The sequence below is a fragment of the Falco cherrug genome, chromosome 3 (genome assembly GCF_023634085.1).
Source record: "Falco cherrug isolate bFalChe1 chromosome 3, bFalChe1.pri, whole genome shotgun sequence".
Classification (NCBI taxonomy): domain Eukaryota; kingdom Metazoa; phylum Chordata; class Aves; order Falconiformes; family Falconidae; genus Falco; species Falco cherrug.
The window spans coordinates 4,430,878-4,455,623 of NC_073699.1; the positions used below are offsets into that span (position 1 = coordinate 4,430,878).

Below are 24,746 nucleotides of genomic sequence, written 5' to 3' on the forward strand. Positions count from 1 at the left end.
TCATATTTCAGCCATCATCCTCTATAGCGAAAAGGCTTTAGCCACTTCGCTTGTTTGGTTACGGTTCATGTTTGATGTTCGTGGATAACCTGTGCAATGGCATCAATAGCCAATTCCACTCCTCAATCACAAGCCCATTTATACATTGCATCTGTTCCTAAATGTCCCGATGTGTCATGGGCCCATCAAGCTATAAATAGGTCACCCTTATGTTCCCAGTCCAGACCCACCTGTGCCACTTCAGTTCTAGCAGCCTGGCTCACTTGCTCATTGTCTTTATGTTCTTCAGTGGCATGACTCCTGGGTATGTGAGCATCTATGTGGCATACTTTTACAACCAGGTTCTCTACTCAAGCAGCAAAATCTTGCCATAATTCAGCAGCCCAGGTGGGTTTATCTCTGTGATGCCAGTTGGTCTGCTTCCATTGCTGCAGCCACCCCCACAGAGCATTTGCCACCCCCATCCACGAGTCAGGATAAAGTACTGGCCTCTTCTCATTCAGCAACATCTAAAGCCAGCTGGATGGCTTTCACCTCTGCAGACTGACTTGATTCACCTTGTCCTGCACTTTCTGTGACTTGTCATGTAGGACTCCACAAAGCAGCTTTCCACCTTCGATATTTTCCCACAGTATGACAGGATCCATCTGTAAATAGGGCATATTTGCATTTTCTGGTAATTTATTATATGGATGGGTCTCTGGCACAAGTCGCCTTATCTAGTGACACTCCAAAATTTTGGCCCTCTGGCTAGTCCATGGTCACTTCCAGATTCCCAGGCAGTCAGGGTTTCCAATATGAGCCCATTTTGTTATCAGTGCAACCTATCTACACCATGTGACATCAGTTGCATGATGCATAGAGTGGAACCTCCCTTTCAATATCCAGCTGAGTACAGGCAATCCAGGTGCCAAAAGGAGCTCTACTTCAGTACCAACCCCTTCTGAAATGGCTCAGATTCCTTCATATGCTGCTAATATTTCTTCCATATCAGGAGTGAAAGGGCCTTCAGATCCCCTATGTCCCCAGCCCCAAAACCCTAGAAGTTAACTTCGAGTCTTTCCAGGTGCTTTTTGTCTGGAGGATCTGCCTTTTTGCCCGAGGCTCCAGGTGGGGCTCTTATCCCAGGCTGAGATGTAAGGCATGTTTTCACATCTCATTTTGTCTGGACCAGCCCAAGTGCTACTGCATGATCTCCTGTGTAACTTGTTCAAAGCTTGCTGCTGCTGCTCAGGGTGCCGTTGAAAGTAGTTCTTCCAAGTCGCTCAATAGAGAGAGCTTATGATTAGACTGAAAGTTGGAACATACATTCTCCAAAAACCCACAACACCTAAGAAAGCTGTGTTTCTTTTTTGTTAGTTGGTGGAAACTTGGCTGTTATTTTATTGATCACATGCACTGGGACATGACAAATCTTGCTATTTTACTCCTAAAAACTGAATTCCCTGTGCAGGTTCTTTGACCTCACTTTGGTTTATAGCAAAAGCAGCTTTCAAAAGAATCTGGATTATCCTTCTCCCCTTCTCAAATACTTCCTCTGCTGCACAGTGATGTCATCAATATACTGCAGGTGTTCAGGAGCTTCACCTTGTTCCAGTGCAGTCTGTATCAATCCATGAAAAAAGATAGGACTGTTTTTCCACCCTTGGGGATGTCAAATCTAGGTTTAAGGGAGACCTCTCCATGTGAAAGCAAACTGTGGCCTGCATTCTGCTGCCAAATGGATCAAGAACATCAAGTTGGAGATATCAATTGTTGCATACCATTTGGCAGCCTTTAACTCCGGTTCATATTGGAGATCTAGCATGTCTGGCATGGCAGCATCCAGTGGTGGTGTAACTTCGTTCAGGCCTTAATAGTCCACTGTAAGACTCCACTCCATGAGATTTTTGAACTGCCCATATGGGACTGTTAAAGGGTGAATGAATCTTACTGATCACTCCTTGACTCTCCAGTCAACATATTAACTTATGGATAGGAACCAGAGGATCTCGACTGGTGCAATATTATCACCACTGCACTGTCATGGTAGCAATTGACACCTGCTGTTCTTTAACCCGCAGCAACCCCACCACAAACATCATCTGCGAGACCAGAAAAGCTAGACAGCTGTTTAATCTTCTCCATACTCAAGGCAGTTATGCCTGAAGCCCACCAGTACCCTTTTGGGTCTTTTAAATACCCTCTTCTCAGGTAGTATATGCCAAGGATGCATGCAGCCTCCGGACCAGTCACAATAGGATGCTTTTGCCACTCATTCCCAGATAGGCTTACCTCAGCCTGCAACACAGACAGCTCTCAGGATCCTCCTGTCACTCCAGAAATACAGATGGATTCTGCCCCTTTGTAATCTGCTGGCACTGGAGTACACTGTGCACCGGTGTCCACTAAAGCTTTATACTGCCATGAGGCTGATGTGCCAGGTGATTGAATCCACACAGTCCAGTAAACACAGCTGTCCCTTTCCTCCACCTGACTCAAGGCTGGGCCTCTCTATTCCTCTCCAGAGTCTTCATTATTGCGTTTCTTTAACTGCAAAACAGATGTCCTTTTGTCAGAGTCAAAGGTACAGTCAGGCCTTTTACTCTGCTCAACAGACACTGGAGCAGTAATTTTCCTGGGTGGATGCTTTTTGGTTGTTGTTTTTCCTTGCAGTTCCTGTACCCAGGCTTCTAGTTCCCAGGTAGATTCACCATCCCACTTCCTCATGTCCTCCCCTTGGTCACGCAGTAAGAACCACAGGGTTGCACATGGTGTTGCACCACTGGTACCCTTTCCCTTGAACAGAAAAAGGCTGACTCTTCTAACAGTTGAGGCCTTGGCTGGAGTGTGTGAGGAAGATCTAGCCTTCTCAGCTTGCTCAACCATTGTTTGGGTCAGTCTGTCCACAACACAGACACAGGCATGGATGAAATTATATTATCTTCGTATTCTTGGAGTTGTCTGACCACTTCATCTATAGTTGGTGCCTCTGTGTTTTTCCAGCTCATTATTGCTAGGGTGTGGGTGTATGATGCCGATGCATTTCATACAAAATTTCACCATATGGACCATATGCACTGGATATCATCCAGGTCGTTGGATGCCAGGTTGTTATAGATCACCTCCAACATGGCTAATTCCCTCTGATACTGATTACCTCCCTCAGTGTTGGTCCATTTGCATCAGGAATTTGCAGCTTCTTCCTTAAAGGAATACCTGTCCTTCACACTTGACAAGAGTCACCACCAAAGACTAAGGCTTCCTGCCTTTTTTCCAATTCTTCTGTCAGTAGCTTTAGCCTTAGCAAGGGTTCCTAGCCACCGAGTTTCCCTACCCTCTAATTCCTGGCCATGGGCCCCAATATCGCAACACTGGAGTAACCAGCTGAGGATTAGCTCACCTGGTTATGGGCTAGTATCTTTGAATGCATGTCGCAGCTCACTTAGGGATAGGGATCAGGTGGTTCTGTCTCATTTATGCATTCAGTCTTTTCCTCCTCCTGTTCTTCTGACTGCTCTGCTGCAGAAATAGGCTGCATCTTCTGATTCTTTCTCCTGATCCTTCTTAGAAGAAGCTTCATCCCTTACTAAACAACCTGACTTCTGCTTCTATTGTTTCTTTTTAGCTATAGCGGTGACTGATACAGTGCCTGGTTTAGTGACAGTGTCTCTTGGTTTGTTTTCCCTCTCTTGTCCCTGAGGGTGCTGTATAATATCAAACAGTGTTTGGTAGATACTGGCCAGGGCCCAGCACAGTGCAGTAAGTTGTGCCTCTTTGGAACAGTCATGGCATTTTTTCAAACTTTCTATCACTTCATCAGGATCCTGTAGTTGTTTTGGAGTGAAGTTCCAGACCATCAGAGGTGAGTCCTCTAGATACCTGCGTATATTCTCCCACATGCCATGCCACCCATGACCATACTTTTGCAGAGCCTGTGTCATACTCCTAAGTTGCTGATTAAGCTTAGACAAAACTGAAGCAATATTATAAGAAATACCAATAGAATTATTTTAACTACCCAAGGATGTTCAAAACACTGAAAAGTTATTGTTACAAGGGAGAAAAATAGCACAGAAGGCAGTGAAGGTGCTATTCTGCATTTCCTCAACAAAAAATCTCTCAGAGGAAGAAGTATAATTTTAATTGTCTCCATGAGATGGTACCTGAAGTACAATAATAACTTCAGGACAGAGCCCAAATACCAGATTAAGCTCAAGGTCAGTATTTTAGTAACAAATCTCCCAAGCAAAATATCACTAATCACTACAGAGCACAGCAAACTGGAAAAACCAACAACAATCTTTAACAGGTACAGCAAAGAAAAAGAGCATGGTGCAGATCAGATAAACTAATATTGAGAACAGATGAATCAATATCATGACCCTTCTAATAAATCCCTTCTAATATGCTGTGCTCAATCTGTTATTATCTCAAACCCTTTGAATCCTATGTTGGGCACCAAAAAAGACTGTCATGGTTTAACCCCAGCTGCCAACTAGGCAACACACAGCTGCTCACTCACTCCTGCCTAGCAAGATGAGGGGAAGAGACTTAGAAGGGTAAAGTGAGAAAACTCATGGGTTGAGATAAGACCCGTTTAATAATTGAAATATATTTGTAATGATGATGATGATGATGATGATGTAAGGAAAATAACAAAAAAAAAAAAAAAAAAAAAAAAAAGGAGAGAGAAATAAAACCCAAGAAAGACAAGTGATGCAAATGAAAAACAAATGCTCACCACCAACTGACCAATGCGCAGCCAGACCCCGAGCAGCGGCCCCCAGCCAACTGTACCCATAGTTTATATGCTGAGCATGATGTCATATGGTCTGGAATATCCCTTGGGTCAGTTGGGGTCAGCTGTCCCGGCTGTGTTCCCTCCCTATTTCTTATGCACCCCCAGCTTCCTTGCTGGTAGAATGGTGTGAGAAGCGGAAAAGGCCTTGGCTATGTGTAAGCTGCTCAGCAATAATGAAAACATCTCTGTATTATCAACACTGTTTCCAGAACAAATCCAAAACACAGCCAATACCAGCTACTATGAAGAAAATTAACTCTATCGCAATGAAAACCAGCACAATAGACAATGCAGATACACAACTATGCTTGAATGTGATGATCTTATCGCTCTTTTCCAACCTAAACAATTTGATGATTCTGTGATTTAGAACTCATCCAGAAAGCTTGGTAGTTTATTTCCTAAATGCACTTACAAAATCCACAACTTTCAGGGTCACTGCTTGTTTGTGATTTTTCTGTTTGTTTTCATATGTATTACCATTTAAGACTTCAGTCTCAAGTCTTCTTCAGTAATCATGTTATTCTTAGCCAAGAGAAACCTTCTAATGCTCTGTTTAGTCATGGAGGTATCAGGGATTACTCTGTAAAATACCCAATCTTTACAACCACCTAATTTATCCAGTATAGTTTATAGTATGAGATAGTATCACAGCACAAGAGAGCAATAATCCCTTGCAGCTATTTTACTAAGGTTTTTAGGTTTCCAGTCTGTTGTAAACCTCTGGATTTTTTTCTTTAATATGCAAGCCAAAGTAAAGACTTGTGATACAGGTGAAAACACATGCAAGGCACATGGTCCTATTCAATCATATCTATTAAACATGGGGTTTTTTTCCACTGCATAAGCATTTATCCTAGTTTAAAATGTTAAAGACTGATTTGTTTTTTATATTCTAAAGAGCTAACTCAGTTTGGATACAAGCCCTGAAAATAATCTTTCAATATTAAAAATAAAAAAGTTTGCTGTTTAATATTCTCAGGAAAATCAATATCCACAAGTTTTTCAGATGCATTAGACATATGTTCATAAAGAGTGCAACACCATGAATCACTGTTCCCAAGGTTCGTTGATTGCTGCCATCAAAATGTTATGAGACACAGAAGACAAATAATAAATGATCCTTTAAAAAAATTACTCATAACCCAAAGAGTATTCAGAGTGAAGCAAACAAGAAAGAAGCTGATTTATATTATGCAAATTTTTTTCACTTGCAAACTCCACTGTGCTTTGTGTTTCGCCAGCACAACTGGAATTTACAAAATACCAGTGGTGCCTAGTTCACTAGAGGTAGATACCCATTCAACCTGCAGCAACAAAGTTAATGTTATAAGTAAAACTACTTGCACCTCACAGCTGAGAACCTTCACTCTAGATCAAAAGATTCAAATATACGGCCCACAGAGTCCTGGGTGAAATCAGAGTGTACCTAAGGGATCCAAAGAAAGTCACCTAGGAAAACAAGTCCACAACTTCAATTCCTCTCAATTCTGTTCGTGGGACCAATCTACACTGGAGAATTTGCACAAGTAACCAAAACCAAGAAGGCTGAGAAGCGATAGCCTAGATTATACCCTTCATCAAGGGTATTTAAATGGAGGGATAAATCTACTAGGGAAAAACCAAAAAAAACCCCAGGTTGTGCCAGAGGATTTGTAGGGCATATCTGAACGAGGGCCAGGGTAAATGTCAGGTGCCAGTAGGCTGTTCTTATGAGATATAAAGCCTCTGAGTTATTAGGCAGGATTAAATGTGAACACAGCTGTGCAAATTTAGGTCAGATCACTTGAAAAAAAGAATGAAGAGCAACCTCAATTTGTCCTCTGTTAGCACATGCCTGCCAGGACACAAGTTCTGAGTTCAGCTCAGCCCAGACCACTACCTGCTTACACCAGTTAATAATAACTTGCTGTTGGTATTGTGCATGAAATGAAACAGCAGGGAAAATTCACACAGAAGAGGAAGGAGATCAAAACAGAAGAAAAAGGAGATAATACAAACTTTCACCTGGACTAGCTTCCCACTGCTACATAATCCTCTCTTCTTCACGCCTTCCTTCCCTCTTCCTTCCCCAACTTGTATTTCTTCTTTATGACCTTCAAAAGAAAAAAGAGGTTTAAAATTTTATGCACAACTGAGAGCTAAACCTCCAATCTCCAAAGAACATCATCATCTTCAATCTTCAGCAGTTTTTGTGTCTTATTTCCACTCTTCAGCTGAATCTTTTTTTCTCATATTCCTATTGTCAGTCTTAGAAACACAAAATATATCAAAAAGCAGCAAGTTATTTAAAGCCTGTTTAGGACACTCGGACAGGTTTATCCATCGTACTCACATTTGACTGTACTCTCCAATAAAATGAGCTATATTCTTCTCAGTCTAGGCTTTTTTGTTGGTTTCATACAGGAAGTTAGAGCTCTTTAGGACATGAACCATGTATTATTTTCCTGTACTCATGAAAAAGCCCTGCAATATTTATTTAGTTAGTTAGTTATTTTTACGTTCTGCTCAAGTTCATACCTGACTGATCTCCAAACTGCATGGACATAGGTCTATACTAAGTCCTTGGGAGTATCTCAGGATGCCTGACCTCATTCAAATAGTTAGCAACACCTAGAGATCTGTTCTGTCTGTCTTCTGAATGGGCCACATCTGGACATGACAACAGGCTGACCAAGATCTTCCTTGGAAAGATTCCAGCATCAGGTGCTGTAGGGCTGGAAAGGAGATGTAAGAAGGTGGATGAGATGCATCCTCTCATAAGAGATATGTGGCTGCCTGATGCACGAGTAAAGGAGCTATCTGCTTTTGAGCACACACTGTCATGTCAATAGGTACATCACCAGCGAATCCAACTAGGTAACAGAGGGACTTGAACACCACTATGACACTACTAACCTGTGACAGCTAAAACAGAAAGGCTAATGGATTATATGTTTTTTCACACTGGTCTTACTGCATTTCTATTTCTGGTCATGAAAAATTGCAAGGCACTGTCTAACTGCTCTGTAAACTCAGCTGTCCTTGTCAGATTTAAAATGCTTATATTGCATTTTGCCTCATCAAATTCACTACAGAGTGAATTTGGACAGGTTATAGTTTCCTTCAGGTGTTCCGAGGACATTCTAAGCACACAGTTTACATTAATCGCACCGATTATCATTTTTTGTGAAAAATTTAAAGCACAGACCCTTGCCCATGAGATTCATCTCAATAACTAGAAATGTCTTCATATGTATGAGGTGACACTGTAGTCAATAGACATCTAGCAGATACACTAAACTAAACAAGATTCATGTGACCATTGACACCTACTTCTGTGCTGACTACCAAGGGAGCTGAAGGTACCTTGCTCAGGTGTAGACACAAAAGCCAAGTCCACGTGTACTTAGATGAATATAACTTATAGCAAAACTGCACATATAAACAGGATTTTGAATGTGTCTGCAGAATCACACATGAAAAGGGTGACAGAGGCAGAGTACATGTGTCTACATGTACTATTGCCTTGTAAGTGTTTAAAAAGAATAAAGGAAAAACCCAAGCAAATCTTCAAAACAATGATACAACATTTTGCCCTTTTTTGCCCTAAAACATTTTGCCTTTTATGATAGAGTTGTAGACATCTAGCTGGAATCAACAGTCAGAGAGTCACTGGATCAAAAGGTGTTCAGCACTTAGAAGACAGGAAATGCCAGAGATGGTGTTGGCCAGAGTCCATTCTCTACTTAAAGCACACGCATCTTGTTATGATCAGACACTGACCTACAAAACCACTTCTCCTCTTGCGGTGTCCAGGACAGAAAAGTTGTGGGAGTTAATCTGGACTTTTTAGAAGAGGTTTTTCCCTTTTTCAGATTTCAGAAGATGTATTATAAAGGACATAATGGATCCCAGGAAAAAAATAGAGGACTCTGCTGGTTCAAGAAAATACATGCACGTTTAGCAAGTCAGGTTCTCTGACGCTTTGATCACTTGACCAAGTTTTGAGCAAGTTAAATTCTCTTAACACAGCCCTTTTTATTTAATAAAATTCTCTGAAATTGCTAACAAAGTAAACATTGTCAGCAGCTGCATTAAGGCTTATTGTGGAATCAGTGAAGCTACTGATGCTTGTAAGGAGCTGTTGAATTGTGTGTTTGCAGTGCTGGGCCAAAAGAGAACAGCACAGCAAGCAATGTCATACTCTCACACATAAGCAAAACAAGAGCTCAGAGCACTGAAAGCTTGACAAGCAGTTGTGGGCTCAATTATTATCATCAAAAATACTCACAGGCTGGAACAGTGCGGGAAGAAGGTAAGGATGTTGGTGAGAGAACTTGGCAGAGAGAGACATTCAGCATCAGCAGAACTAGGGTCTTGGTACTACTTGAAGAGGGAATATTTGCAATACTGAAATTAATACAGCATGATGTTTTACTTTCAGGCTCACAAAAAAATTAATGAAAACAGAGGGGTCTTATAGCCAAACTCAGCTGTAAAATATTTAACAAATTGCAGGCAAACTTTGAAACAGATGTGTATTCCAAGGGCATTGACGACTGTAGAAAGTAAAGAATCTGTAGACCATTTTCAATCATGATGGCTCTTTGGACAGGCAGTAACTATTAAACTGGAATGTGGTAACAGAGGAACAGGTGCTGTTTAGAGCAGCATGATTTAAATATAGGCAATAAAATATGCAGAGCCATAATCAGAATGTTGACTTTTTTAAGTGCTTGGGGCCATGTTGATATAAATAACTGCACCAGGTTTTTCTGTAGAGCAAGACCTAAATTAAATGGTTTACAAACAGAGGAAAAGGCTGACTTATTTGTCATGGCATGCTTGATCTGTAACAAAAAAAGAAAGGGCCAAGTGACTGCTAGACATGGAGCCAACACAACAGGGCCTGAGGTACAGTTGCTGAATAAAATGAGGCTAGCAGAGTCTATCAAAACAACAGGAAAAATATTTATTCCTCAAATTCAGTCCAGCATCTTGGTAAACTTCACCAGAAGTATGGCTTTGCACAGCTAGAAAATTTGCCTCACAGAAGGGCTGAAATTTTTCCTGGAGGCCTTGGTTCTTCTCAGAACAACTGTCCCTCAAGCTTTGCCTGACAAACCTGTCATGCTGCAGCATGCTGCTCTGTCATCTCATGGAGGTAATGACCCTTCTCAAACGAGTAAGGGCTTGAAGGAGGGATGGTGAACTCTTAAGGTTCAGCTGGACAGGGAGATGGATTTCCCTTTGGAGAGCTGGGGGCAGTGGCAACCTATTACACATCACAAATTGCTGGTTCTCCAAAGCATCTAAGTGTTGGTTTTGGTGTTGTTCTTCCACACTTGAATTGCAAAGCAAACAGCTCCTGAAGAGGAAGGAGATATGCTAACAAGATAAAGATATCCAACTTGGGTCTATTTCCCTGAAATCCTCTTTGCTTGGGCCCAAATACATCCAACCAAGCAAATTTGGGCAACATGGACAAGGAGCTTCCTAGAAAGGCAGCTGCTGAGGCACCAGTACCACCATCCTGCCATGCCACCACCATATCCCTTGAATTCCACTTTCCTAGCAGTGATTAAGGCTGAGCAGGCCTGATGCCCATGGCATTCTGCAGATGTATGTAAACCAGCAATAAACTGCACATTTCTGATGCAGGGAACAGCCTGGCAGAGCAGCACGGTATGCACAGCAGGAAAACCCTGTCTTTCTGCAGCTGTTTTGCAGCCTGTAATGAACTTCGTACTACCATAATTTACACTGGCACCAGGGCCCAAACAGGCTGGTTTAAGGCAAGCAGGGTACCTATACACTGGAGTTACAGAGACCACTGTTTGGACATAGCTCTTCATTTGTGAGGTCTAAGCAGATGGCAGCAAGAGAGGAGATGCTTCTTGCCAAAATCAGAACGGTGTTGCTAACAGCTCTGCCGCCAGGAAAGAATCACGGGATGAGGCATGGGCAACAGAGAGGCCTTCCCCTTTCAGTGGGGCTTCTGAGGCCATGCTGCTTTCTAACAGGGTTTATACTGCACTCGTGGTTGGCTCCTCCCAGAGACCATAGCTGTTATTCTGCCATTGTAAGCACAGACCGAGAGCTGAAATCTTATGAGCAGTGTCCTCCTCCATGGTCTTCGGTGGGGTTAATAATGAAGTAGTGGAAGGAATTCAATTTTGGATCCAAACGGGAGCCTTTTGTGGGAATTGGTCATCTTTACAACTAATGGAAAGGCCTGTTATGTACAAACTTCCTCCTTCCATCGATAACTGAATGCCTTATAAACAAAATGTTGACAACTTTAGTATTTTCTTGGTCTAGGTAAGTGTCTAAGCTCTCTCCTAACTACTCTTTCACAAGACTATGCACAGGACAATCCTGCCAGAAGATGCCAATAGCAGACCTGGAAGATGAAAGCAGCAGAGTTCTGGTAGCCAGAATCAGACTGTGAAGAGGACAAACACTGTAATTTTTTAGAAACTCCAACACCTATATATAAATATTTATACCCATATAGACATAACATGGAAAAAGATTCTAGGAAGCCATCACATAGGAACTCTTTCCAAGGGAAAATATTGCAAATTCAGAAATTATGAAGGAATTCTCCCAGCTACTTGGCTTTCCCACCGTAAAGTCCTGCTTTGTCATTTCAGTATGGACAGAAAGCTTTCTACCACTCTTTCTTGTGTCATTGGAATATTAGATATGCATCCAATAAAAATACACTCTGTGAAGATACTTGGTATCCTTTGATCCAGCTGTATCTTTTCATAAAGTTTCAGAAAAAATACAGATGGAAAGGCATAACACTGCCTGAAAAAAATGAAATTAAAATGTTTCCTGTTAGACCTTTTCATATTTTGTGGGATAATCTTAGCAAAATAAAGCAATGCATCCAACACCGTGTGCTCCCTGTGACCCATCTGCAGCCAGCAAAGGTGTCACTTGCAAAATTTTGCTCCCATTTCACTAAAACAGTGCAGTTCCAGGAACTTGATGAAAATATTTATCACCACAAATAACTTGTACATCACTGCAATTGCACAAGCACACACCAAGATGCTGAGCTAAAAACCAAACCAAACCAACTTCAGGTACTCCAGGCCAGGAATTCAGTAAGAATAAACCACCTAGTCAGAAGCAGAGAGGTTATCTATGAGCAGAGGAAATTTCATCACCCAAGCAGAAACTGGGACAGCATTTTGGATTAAACACTTCTTATTCAAAGCAGAACTCTTCAGCAAACAAGGATGAGAAGCAGCCCAATATTTTATTTTTATGTCAACCTGAGAGACAATACTACTCATATTTCCACTGACACATTGAAATTTATCAGATCAATTGCTCCTTACTAGTTTGAAATAAAGTGTCATCTCAAAAATTATTGACAGTATTTCCTAAGTAACTGAATTCTTTATAGAGGAATAGCCTCCAAATCCTGACCCTGCTAAATTTTTTAGTTTCTCATATTTACATACCTCACAGGAAACATTCAAGATCTCTTAAGAATGAAGACTCAGCTTAGGAGAAGCACTAACAGCTTCTAGAACAAGATGTGACATGACCGTCAGGAACAGATCAAGCATCTATATTAAAACAAGCAGAGGGCTTTTCCTCAGTCTCCAGACAAGAAAGTGAGGTGCATGTGAAATTGAAGTCAAGAGAATGTAGTTAACCATAAAGCTATACACAAAAATAGGCACATCAGTATCTAAATAAATGTCCCTGTCATGTGAACATCCCTGTTCAGAGCAGGCATATTTAGCACTAATGTCTGCTCTGTTCCTGTGGGTATTTCACAGCCTAATTCTTGGTAACAGATTAATCATTCCTGGTGTCCCACAGTCAAATGTTTAACCCCCATTGTTTTTTTTTATTTTTGTATTAGAAATACAGTCAATATGTAGGACATCGGGAGAACTTACAGTGCACTCAGTGTTACATGCAGCTTAACAAAATATGAACAAAACCCAGCAAATTTCTTGGATGTCTTATGATCTCATTTTACTTCTGTTGTAGAGGGTCTAGCTGATCTAAAAATTCTGTATAGCTTTTGTCAGAATCGTAATTTTATTTCCAGATCTTACAATAGCAGTGATGATGGGTCTGCAGGACTGAAACGAGCCTTATGTTTGCATCTCACTCTGAATTTTAGTCACTAGCTTGTTGTGCAAGCAAACATTTCAGATTTGATCTGAAAATCAACAAGATGCAATGAACAGAGCCTCCAAGGTCTTTTTATTGCCTTCTTAGAAACAATGGCTTTTTTGCCTCTCATTTTGACCCCTGCAAATGTTTATATCTATGTAAGATATTTTGGGAAAAGGGCAATTTTTGACATCTTGCAGACTCAAATGTGTAGTCAGAATATCAAACTGCTACTATTTTCACCCATGACACTAGACACACAATTATTAAAGCTCTATTTTCAATAGCATTTAGACACCCATGGAGAAATTCCAGTGCCTAAACATAGATATCTAGTGCCATTTTATACCCCCTAAGGTATAAAATAAGACATCTATTCATAACTGGTAGTTTACCCACGATGTAGGGGAGTCCTGCTGCCTTTTGAAGCGGCAGCTAAATGCCAGATGAGGCATCCTAAAGCCTCTCAAATGGCATCACACACTTATGGTTAGGCAACTGAATCTTTCATATAAAGTCTAGAAACAAATAAAGCCTAGGAAGCCATTGAACTTAGCCTGAAACAGTCACTCAGCTCAACTAATTCAGCCTCTAGTGACTGCAACTCTTTTGGCTGTAATGGAAGCTTAAACACTTGGATCTCTACGTATGGTGTGTGCATTAACAACTAAATGTAGGTGTCTCAATGTGGGAATGCATCTCATCCTCAAACGGAAATTCATCTCACCTATTTTAGGTATATACATTGTCTGTATCTACATATGGGCTGCTTCTAGCAAAGAGAAAAAAAGGAGGTGCCTTTAGGAAGAGATTCCTCTGATCCATTTTTCTACATCCACTTTACACTGAAATGAGTCACACACTTTCTCTCCACAGGTCAGCAGGGGGATCTGGGTGCTTATTTCTGATGCAGACTTCTTAAAAAGAGGTGAGAAATCCCTCTTCTGGAAAAGTGGGTATTGCCCAAGAACAAGTTACCTGCCTCTTCAGAAATACCACTAGACATCCACAGGTATCTTTAGACACCTAAGATGCATTTGAAACCCTAAATTTTTAATTGCTAGATTCCACTGCTCTCCAAAACACAACTTAAAACAATCCCCTTCAAGGACACAGAATTTTCATTTATATACTTAACAGACAAAAATCTATTGCTAGGCATCTAAGTGCAACTTTGACCTACAGACTATACACCTCAAAAAGAAAAATAAATCAAAAGATTTAAAACTGGATCTAAAACTTTGGTGTAGGGACTTTATGGATGAACATCAGACTAATCACCCTCAGTAATTTTAAATGGAAATTTGTTTGTTTATCTTCTTTATATTTTCCCAATTTCTAATGACTCCATGGAGAGGAAAAGTAAGTTTAAATAATAGTAAAAAAGATCCTAGATGCAACAGGAATTATACTGCAAAATTAGGTCCTATCCACTCACACATAAAAGTTCCATTGCCCTTAACCTAGCTCCCAATATAGGGAATTATATTTCCCAGGTAATAAATTTTCCACGGCCATATTGTCTATTTCAAACCAATTTCCAGGTTTGACGCTATAAAATAGCTGCTTTCTTCAGTTCTAAGAAAGAAATTAAATATATGTATGCAGGAGAGCACTTTGGTGCTCCTCTGGGTTAAAGAAATGTGAATTATTGTTACAAAAAAGTAGCAAAGCAACAAGCCACTTCTTCCCCAGGAGTGATGGCCTGTCATTCTGGGCAAGAAAATGTAAAAGCTTATTTTCTCCAGCTGATGTTATCATCATCAACATCAGTTTTCAATGCCTCACAAGATCTTTCTCTTGAAAAAAAAGCTTAAAATCTGAGAAGTGTGATATATCAAGGGGCAAAGCCTCAATAAGTCTTTGTAGTTTTAATCGCTATCTTGAACTTGTTGTATTGAATAAACATTCATCTTGGATTTCTGATTTCATCCTCCTATTAACAGCCAAACAACCATGAAATGTTACTCTCACACAGCACTAAAAATTAGGAAAACAGACAGAACACATGACTATGGCAGGCACATGATTTCATCAGGCCATAAATAGCAAGTTGTGAAAGTTCTCTTCTTCTGTGTTTGAATAAATATCACTATGAAGCAGATGAAGACAGTTGATGCCAGCGATTTACAACTTTTGTCATAAGGAAAATGCAGTCGTGTTTCCATAACGTCCTGATAGTAGAGTCAGAAGGTGTCAAAGCATTTCCTGAGGGTGTGTTTCATGCTTTATGGCAGCTGAGCAACACACAGGCTGCTAGGTAATAAAATCAAGTGTGGGTCAGGATATACATTTCACCTGGTCTAGAATCTCACCCTCATCTTGCAAAGGAGAGTCAGCGTTGGCTTAATTGGAGTCCTGTTTGTAGGAGGACCTAACTCTTTCAGGATGAGCGTGTTTTAGGCTGCTCCAGCACTTTTTACTTTGTGTTTATATGCAGAAACATGCCATCTGTGTGTCTTCTGAGATAAAAATCTTGGCAGCAAAGACAACATCACACACTGAGTAATAGCCCAGTGATTCCTGGAATATACTGATTGCGATAAGAGTAATGATGTTGGGTAAAATTCTGGTTATGCTGGCATCAACACAATAGCTTTGTACCCTGTCTATAAGTATTAATCACCTATTTGGGGCTATCAGAAAAATGAGAAAATAGAAACCACTATATCCATCTTCTTACTCCAAAGTTGCATCTGTGGTCACTGTTAAGACTTTATCAATAGCAACACCATGTGCACTAGAGAGTGCAAAAAGCTATTATTTTAGCGATCTAGATTCTCACACAAATTTGATCTTGAGCATCTGAAACATCAAGTGAACTTTGATACCATATCTGTTAAATTGTAAAGCAGCTTCAGCGTTGCAGAAGCAAAATCTTTGCAGGCTAAGTAACACATTTAACATTGTACACCCTCTGGCACAGTGTAGCCTTTGACGTTTACCCCTCTTTCCAGATGTCTCTCCTTTAGATAGAACAACTTGCAATAACTTCTGTGGGAATTGCTTTTTTTTGTTGTTGTTTTTCAGGATAGTGAAAGAAGCTCATTTCTACTTGCACGGTTAAAGTAAGGATATCCTCAGCCATAAGATGTGATTCTACTGAAATCTCCTCATTGCACATAATATTATTTCATGCACATGCTAAGTCTGAAAAAAAGTCTATGTCTGTAGAAGTAAAAAATAAATTTTGCATCTCATTTATGAAACATTCTAAATTTAGCCATCAATAAAACTTTCTCCAGAAAAGGCCCTACTCCCAGCCAAAGCAGCAAAATGGTGATTTTCAAAAATTTTCCATATGACTACATTACTAAGATCAGGAGATACAAACTACTCTGAAAATTACAAAAAGCGTTCTCACGAATCTGTCAAGCTGAAGGGGTTTGTGGGCTGATACTGTACAAAGAACATTAATTATCAAACAGCATGGAATCTGAACAACATGGTATCTGGTATATTTCTCATCATAGTCAGGTGCTCAGCCAGTGAATATCAGTACAGTTTGACTGAGATCAAGGGGCTTTTTTGCCTACTTATACCAAGGGAGGATGTTTCCCACTATATGTTTAAAATATTTGTCCTTTTCTGTTACTGTATAATAAAACATTATTTCTGCAGCCAAGGCTTCTGAAAAACATGGTGTCTGTGTCAGAGGGATAAAAATATCCCTGACAGAACACTGGATTTCACTTAGAAAGCATCAGATCCACAGTTTGAGCTGGAATTTATTATTGATCCTCTCAGCTCAATGCAAATTTGAAATTGCGCTCTGAAACAAGCAATAGACTTTCCTTAGTCACATCCTTACAGCAGCATTAAGAAAAAAACAGTTCCAAAATTAACCACTGGTTTTTAAAGTATTTTATGGATCCATCATTAGGCATATAGATAAAAAAAAAAAAAGGGCAGGACTCTGTTCTGGATAAGAACTTGTAAAACTTGCATTTTCTTCCTTCTGGTTTGTATTTCTCTGATATGATTGTAATTTGTGTCCTGACAGCACCAGGCTGAGACTGGAGACCCATTTTAATAAGCCCTATAGAGACAGAGTAACAATATGTAATTGACCCTTGGAACTTGACAAAACACTGCTTTAAATCTGAAGCAACCACTTCTGAAGAAAAATCAACATGATTCAAGTTCTCTTCCATCCATACTGCTGTGCCCCTAGAATCTTCTGCAGAAAAATTAAAATGCCAATTTGGTTTTTTTATGGGTTTTTTTAGGTATAAAAAAATGCCCAAATTTCTCAAACATTTTAAATCCAGAATCACAAAATGGCTTAGGTATTTATAGCCCTACTATGCCAAAATTAAGGTCAGGAACCAGTCTTCTCACTGCCCTTCTTCCACCCCGTCCAGTAGGTTATCTGAGTTTTAACCAGCAGAGCTCTCGTGGTACTTGCAATTCTGTATAAGGTCTGACTGACATAATTTTGGCTGGGCTGAGTAGCTTTTTCCCCATTGCCCAGCTGAATGGGACAAGGATTTTCAAAACCTGCATCTTTTCAATGAGTCCCTTGAGTGGCACAGTCCAGAAAGTATCTTCTGGACACAGTTAAAGCCCATGGTAAAGAACAAACTGTACCCCAAATAGAGTACCTAGGAGTGCTTTCACCCTAAACCAAAAATGCTAGTTGCAAAAGTTGTAAAAGGGGAGGGTTTGGAGACTGAAGGAAGCGCCCTAAGGATCAGAGTGGAGATACATGGCTTAAATATAGTCAACATCCACTTACTACTGTATGTCCCCACCTTATGCCTTGCCTGGCAACATTTATATTTAAACTCCTGGATTTGGCTTTGGCAGTTTTAATCTTGATGCTCTAAGCAGTCCTTGCCTGTCACTCTCAGTTTTCCACCAGAAGTCTGCTGGAGCACAGGCTGCAGAAGATACATGTGCTGTGAGTTTCCAACATGCTGCTTTAGCAAGAGATTACTTTCATCAATATTTCATCTAATAAGCTGAACTTTGAAGTTAACTCAGATACCATCCACCCTTACTTTCCTTGGCTGGTGGGGCAAAAACTTCCCATAGAGGGACAGAGGAAACATGAGTATGACAGTGTCCTTAACTTTCAGAAATCTAACTATCTGCCAGGGACCTCATCATCTGAAACTCCATCACTTTAGAAGCCAACAAAATTCCTTACTGGTACTCTTTGTTTTCAAGCGTTCCAAAATTTATTTTAAAAGAAAAACCATAAATGCGGAGACGGTAGGACTTTCCTGGGGAGTATTTTTTTGGCAGCAGGCACAGTTAGCAAGCTGCAGCTGGAATTTTCAGTATTTGAACACCTCATTTATGACACAGTCTTTCTCCGGAATAAGCCTTTTAGTGATGTTACAGCTGTTAAGGTTGTAATTCTACAGAACCAGCACATCACAGACTCTCTCTGAAATCACCAGCTATTTCGGAGGTATAAAAGAACACATTGGATTTCAGCGGGAATTCAGTATGCTAGAAAGCTTGTGAGCAAGCCTGCTTTTTAACAAGCAGGTTTTCAAAGAGGATGCTTTTACAAGGCAAATTTGTGAACTGCTGGCTAAGCAGCCAGGTGCTGGGAGCTGATTCCAGATATAGCAGGTCTTAAAAATTACAACAGCACTGTATAAAAATAAGATGGGAAGAGTATAAACTCTGAAGAGGAGAAAAAATTTTTTCCACTCTTCAAAAAATTTTGGGGCTCTAAAAGCTAAAAAGGATCCCGGGATATGACAGTAGCAAGTGACCACGTGTGTCCTGTTCTGAGCAAACCTATCAATTTATGTATAAAAACTCTGTTATAAAATACTGAATTTCATTAATATTCCTAATAGTATGGAAAATATATCAGTGGCAAAACTTAGTGGTTCTACAAAACCCATCTTATGGGAACTTCAGCAGTTCTTCTTCTCCATATTCCCCGGGAAAGTAAACTTATATTATCATCCTTATTCTATAACTACATGTAGGCAGTGAAATGTTTGCTAACAGCAGATCAGGAAAAAAGTCCTGAACAGAGATGCCATAAGCATATTCATAAATGATTAAACTAAGGGTCCTCTAGTCCTGCAACACATTTTTAGAGACCAAAAGATTCAGAAAAAGCAAGGAACCATCCTCCTTGGCCAGCAGGACAAGGGAAGTGATCATCCATTCCCCATTACTTAGCACTGGTGAGGCCGCACCTTGAATCCTGTGTTCGGTTTTGGGCCCCTCACTGCAAGGAAGACATTAAGGTGCTGGAGCGTGTCCAGAGCAGGGCAACAGAGCTGGTGAAGGGTCTGGAGAACAAGTCTTGTGAGGGGCGGCTGAGGGACCTGGGGATGTTTAGCCTGGAGAAAAGGAGGCTCAGGGGAAACCTCCTCACTCTCTACAACTACCTGAAAGGAGGTTGTGCCGGGACAGGTGTCAGTCTCTTCTACACAGTCCCAAGTTATAGCCAAGGGGGAACAGCCTCAAGTTGTGCCGGGGAGGTTTAGATTGGGTATTAGGAAACATTTCTTCACTGAAAGGCAGTGGAACAGACTGCCCAGGGAAGTAAGTGGTGAAGTCGCCAACCCTGGAGATAAATAAAAGACGTGTAGATGTGGCATTTATGGACATGGTTTAATAGTGGACTTCGCACTGCTGAGTTAATGGTTGGACTTGATGATCTTAAAAGGTCTTTTCCAACCTAAACAATTCTATGATTCTATGAATCCATGATTCCCCTTACAGATTCTTCCAGCCCGCTGCAGTGACACCCTGGATCCCAGGCAGTTCCTGCCCAAGCTGAATACACCGGTCTATTTGCCTCTTTCATTTCAACTATTGTTTGTGATGACTTGTGCCCCACTCTCTACATTTTCAGAAACAAAGACAGAAGTACAAACTATTTAAAGAGACAGAAATATAAACTATTTAAAGTGCATACTCACTGTTGATGGTATATGATATAATGGCACAACAAATTTCTGAGCTTGTTCACTACTAATTTCCTCCTACTTCGTGTCTCTGATTTGCCGTTTTGTTTGCTCTGTAATGAGCTGTTTGGGAGAATTTTTCACTGTCTTTCCAATATCTTTTTGTGCTCTAAGCAACTACTTTAGTTTCATTTAACTGTTGAGGATTTCAGGATTTTTTACTTGGGTACTTTTCCTCATCAACTGACAAAGAAATTCTGCTTCTACAGAAAAGTTCATGTGGGCTTGACTTGATTTTCACTGAAATCAAGGACAGGTTGAATGTTAAACACAGCTTGTGTTTTGATGGTTAGCATGTCAAACCAGGTGTCAGCAGAAGGGAAAATCCTTCTCTTTTATACTACAAGGAAGATGACAAAGCAGCAAATAATACAGCTGGGAAGTTCGTATCAGGAAGAGGATGATACTACAGTGATAACAACAACAATAGCAAAGTATAATCATCTTTTCAAATCTAAAGGTAAGTACCTTTTTAAGAGCCATTTAGTAGCTTATCCTAAAATCCTCAATATCAGCAGGTAGGTCAGCTAATCCAGGGTTGGGGCAAGCCCCCAGGCAAAAAAAAGGAAGGAGAGGAAAAAAAAATAAAAATGAGAGAGAGTAACAGAACTGTAGAGGCACAGCTGCAGGTACATAAGCACACACAGGGACATGCATATCTCTGCTCACAGAGCAAAATGACTTCACCTCTCACCTTATTTGAACTAACAAAAGCAAATCTGATCTAAGAAGCATTCTGCAGTAGGAGTATAAAAATGATAATTGAAAGTTTATTACTTAACGCTTGGCAAAGCTATTTCCCATGGCAATTTGATAAATACCTTGACTTTTCTGCCCGTCATAACCTCAGACGTTTATTGCCTCATTTACTATAACAAACGTTCAGTTATCTTCCAACTACCCAGCTTATATTTAACAGACTGTACGGCGGGAGTCTTGCCACAGCAGAAAAAAGCCAAGAGATGAGACTGGAAGTTCAGGTGGTGGGAGAGACAACAGTTTTCCAGAGAACTATACCCATCTTACACAAGAAAAGTGGCTTAATTTAAGCAGAAATCCTGCTTCAACAGGCTTGGGGAAGCAGAGGGTCCTTTCTGCTGATCAAGTCTCTCCTCAACCTTTCCCAGCTACAGAGAGAGCAGAGGCCCACTTCCCCAAAAGATACCATAGGGCAGCCAAAATAAATCATCATGAGTCAAATCACTTGAACTCTTAAAATGAAGTATTTATTGCTTTATTTACTGCAAGCCAATTCTTTCTTAGGCAAGGTAATCTTAGACAGCAGGGCTTTGCTATCAAAAAAGAATTAGGGGGTGCAGGCGGGACACAAATCCTGTATCAAAGTGGATTGTAAGCCTCCACAACAGTGGGGGTTTTTTGGCCAAAAGGATAAACAGAACTCTTGTGGCAACTCGTTGCACATCTTTCCTTTGGTTAATGCAGGCTGACACTGCTGCCAGTTTGAGCTCTCTCTGCTGCGATGAATTCATTGCTTGGAGGCACAGGGCGATGGCGAACACTGCTGTGGTGGAGCAGGACAGGGTTCTCCTCGCTGAGGAGCATTGGTGCAAGCTTGTCCCTAGCCAGCAATGCAAAATACGTACTACAATGCTGAGGGTATTTTGGAGAAGAGATGGAAAGATATTCTTATGCTCACTTGATCACAATGGGGAAGACACTGCCATCAGAGGACAGATCCGGCTTCAGTGAGGTTGGATATCTCACTCATTGCAACTCAGTCCAATTGCCAGGTATTTGTGATCACCAGGTATATGTACTATCTGCAAGGCAAGACATAACCTGCTTCCTTCGCAGAGTATGCATGCAGGTAGTGATTATGAGGCAAACTGTCCCCAAGTCATCTCCCAGTGACACTAAGTGACACCCTTGGCACCCATCCAGACAGCACCCACAGATACTGCGTCCTGCACTTCTGGAGAGGTTTCATATTTTGTAAGAAATGAAATGGAACAAACCCCCAAGACAATAAAAAAGAAACTGAAATTTCCAACAGAGAGCAGATAATACTCATGAAAGGTTGGAAAAAATACATGGAAGGTGAGTACAGTGTAAAATGTCAGTCCTGTTGTTTCCTGTGTCTCCTTTGGTGCTTGGGTACTTCCAGCAGCTGAGGAAAGATCAAAAGACCCCAAACAGACGAACGGATTATAATGTCCTATGGAGCCAGTATTAGAAGTTTGTTCTTTGGTCTGCATTTCTCTGATATTATTCTAATTAGCTGTATTATGATGGTGGTGCCTAGAGGCTCAATTATTTCATTTCACCAGGGATGGCTGCTGTATTAATTTTTAAACAGTACGCTTTAAATATTTACTGAAATTGTTAAGAACCTGCAATGAGATGCCAAGAGATGCCAAGACCCTTCTTATCAATAGGAAGGATTCAACTGTTTTTAGCAAAGTTCTGCTTGTTTTATCATTCAGCCAAACCCCAAAACTTAAACAGAAATATTAACGTGTCTTACTTTGTACTAACTCTCCAACCTGAAAGATTTTGTGATATGTTTTTTTCCATTTCATTTACACTTTTAACCTGGAGACGTTTTTTGCAAAAGACTTAATTCTTTGAAGTGATAAATGCCACACCCTGGACTAAGAGAAGGGAAAGGACAAAGACAAAAAAAAAAAAAAAAGAAAGAAAAAAAAAGAAAATGGTGAAAATATGATTTGTTTCAAATATTTGGCTCTTTTCTTGAAATTCCAGATCTCAGATGCAACTGGATATAACAATGTTCATTACATACAGTAATGCTACACAAAGGCAAAACAGGAAAAAAAAAGTTTTCAAACTTTTAAAGGAAAATTATGAAAAACAGAAAATTATTTAATTCTAAAGTTCAAAAACAAGATGACAAAACCCAGAAATGTTTATATACTTCTATGTATATACTTCAATCAAACTTTTGAACATGTGCCCAGAGAAGCTGTGGGATCCCTGTTGGTGGAGATACTGAAAGTTCACCTGGACAAGGCCCCGAGCAACCTGACCTAACTTTGAAGGTAGCTCTGCTTTAAGCAGGGTTTCTGTCTAGGTGACTTACAGAAGTCATCTTACATCAGTCCAATTTTATGTATATAAATGATAAAATATTTTGGAAGACCTTCAGTGAAATTACAAAGCATGGAGTAAATCTTCAGGAAGGAGATATGTTTGGTCAACCCTTCCAGCAGGCCCAAATCTCCTCATCTATTTAGAGATGCAAGCAAAGAAAGCAACAGGTGGAAGCACATGGCTGAATGGGGACCCTGAGCAGCTCCCCCTGGCCACATTGTTCACAGGCTAGATCTTCAGAGATAAAGACTGGATCTGCAATCTGAACCCATGCTGAACTTTAAAGTTTCCTATGGCAGACTTTCAGCGGAACAATCTCGGGAAAGGTTTTTTTTTTCTTCTTTTTTGAGAGGTATGGAATATTAGTTGTTGTTTTGGAGAGAAAAGAAACAACCAATGCCCATTTCTTTTGAAACAGATGATTTTGGCATTGCTGATGTGCTATGTTCCAGTTCTGTTGTTTATTTTTCCCTCTCAAAACAAAATTTCATCACAACCAACACCTTCTTGTAAAATTACTACCTTAGCCTGATAAAAGCAGCATTTTCTGATAGGAATATATTTCATAACAACTTTTTTCCTCCAGCTTGATCTATGATATTTGTTCAGCATATTTGTGGTGGGTTGACCTTGGCTGGACAGCAGGTGCCCACTGAAGCTACTGTATCACTGCCCTCCTCGGCCGGGCAGGGAGAAAATAAGATGGAAATAAGATGGAAAGCTCGTGGGTCAAGAAAAGGACGGGGAGAGAGCACCATGGCAAAACACACTTTACTTTGGGAAAATTAATTTAATTTATCACCAATCAAATTAAGAGTACAATAATGAGAAAATAAAACCTGCATCTTAAAGCTCGTTCCCCCCACCGCTCCCTTCTCCCCAGTCTCAACTCCAGTCCCCGGCTCTCCCCCTCCCCGCAGCGGCGCAGGGCCGCGGCCGGGCTGGGCCAGTCCCGCACACGCTGCCCCCGCCGCTCCTGCCCCTCAGGGGGGGCTCCTCACCCCCTGCCCTGCCCAGCCCGGGGTCCCTCCCGCGGGAGACAGCCCTCCCTGCCCTGCTCCAGCGGGAGCCCTTCCCCCCGCCGCAGCCCTTCCCCCCCTGCCGCAGCGTGTCCCCCCCGCGGGCGCAGCCCCCCCGGCCCAGCCGGCCCCAGCCCCCCCGCCCCCGGGGGCACAGGCCCTGCCCCAGCCCGGCCCCAGCCCGGGCTCCTCCCCGCGGGGCCACAGGCCCTGCCCGGAGCTGCCCCGGCGCCGCTGCCCGCGGGTCACAGCCCCCTGCGGGCACCCCCTGCCCCGGGGGGGGCCCTGCCCGGGCTGCGGGGGGGGAGCTGCTCCCCCGGGGGCTCCGCGGGCCGGGGGCGCCGCGGGCTGGGGGGGAATCTCTGCTCCGGGCCGGGAGCGGCTCCGGCCCCTCCGGCGCTGCCCGGGGGCTGCAGGGCCGCGGCTCCCACACAGCTCGCTCCTCTCCCGCTGCAAGTTGCTGTGCGGGTTGTTCCCGCTTCTTCAATACGTTCTCTCAGAGGCGCTGCCGCCGGCGCTGATGGGCTCGGCCTGGGCCGCCGGCGGGGCCGTCCTGCAGCCGGCTGCGTCGGCTCCGTCGGACACGGGGGAAGCTTCGGCACCTTCTCACAGAAGCCACCCCTGTAGCCCACCACCACCAAAACCTTGCCATGCAAAACCCTGTCCAGCACATGCCTAACAAAGGCGTCACTCAAAGCACCCCAGATTTACACGGAAGGCAGGTTAGATCCTTAATGTCAAAGTTCTGCCCTCTCGTTCTGCAATAAGGAAGGAACTTCTCTACAACAATAT

At 41.7% G+C, this 24,746-nt stretch overlaps 1 protein-coding gene across 1 annotated transcript in view; it reads right to left on the bottom strand.

The window, feature by feature from the left end:
- The window catches only part of FAM135B (family with sequence similarity 135 member B), a 231,043-nt gene that overhangs the window by 168,262 nt on the left and 38,035 nt on the right, over positions 1-24,746 (bottom strand). The window contains exon 2 of the mRNA XM_055705977.1: positions 6,791-6,879. The gene's annotated coding sequence lies outside the window, so the exon portion shown is untranslated. The remainder of the gene's footprint in view (positions 1-6,790; positions 6,880-24,746) is intronic.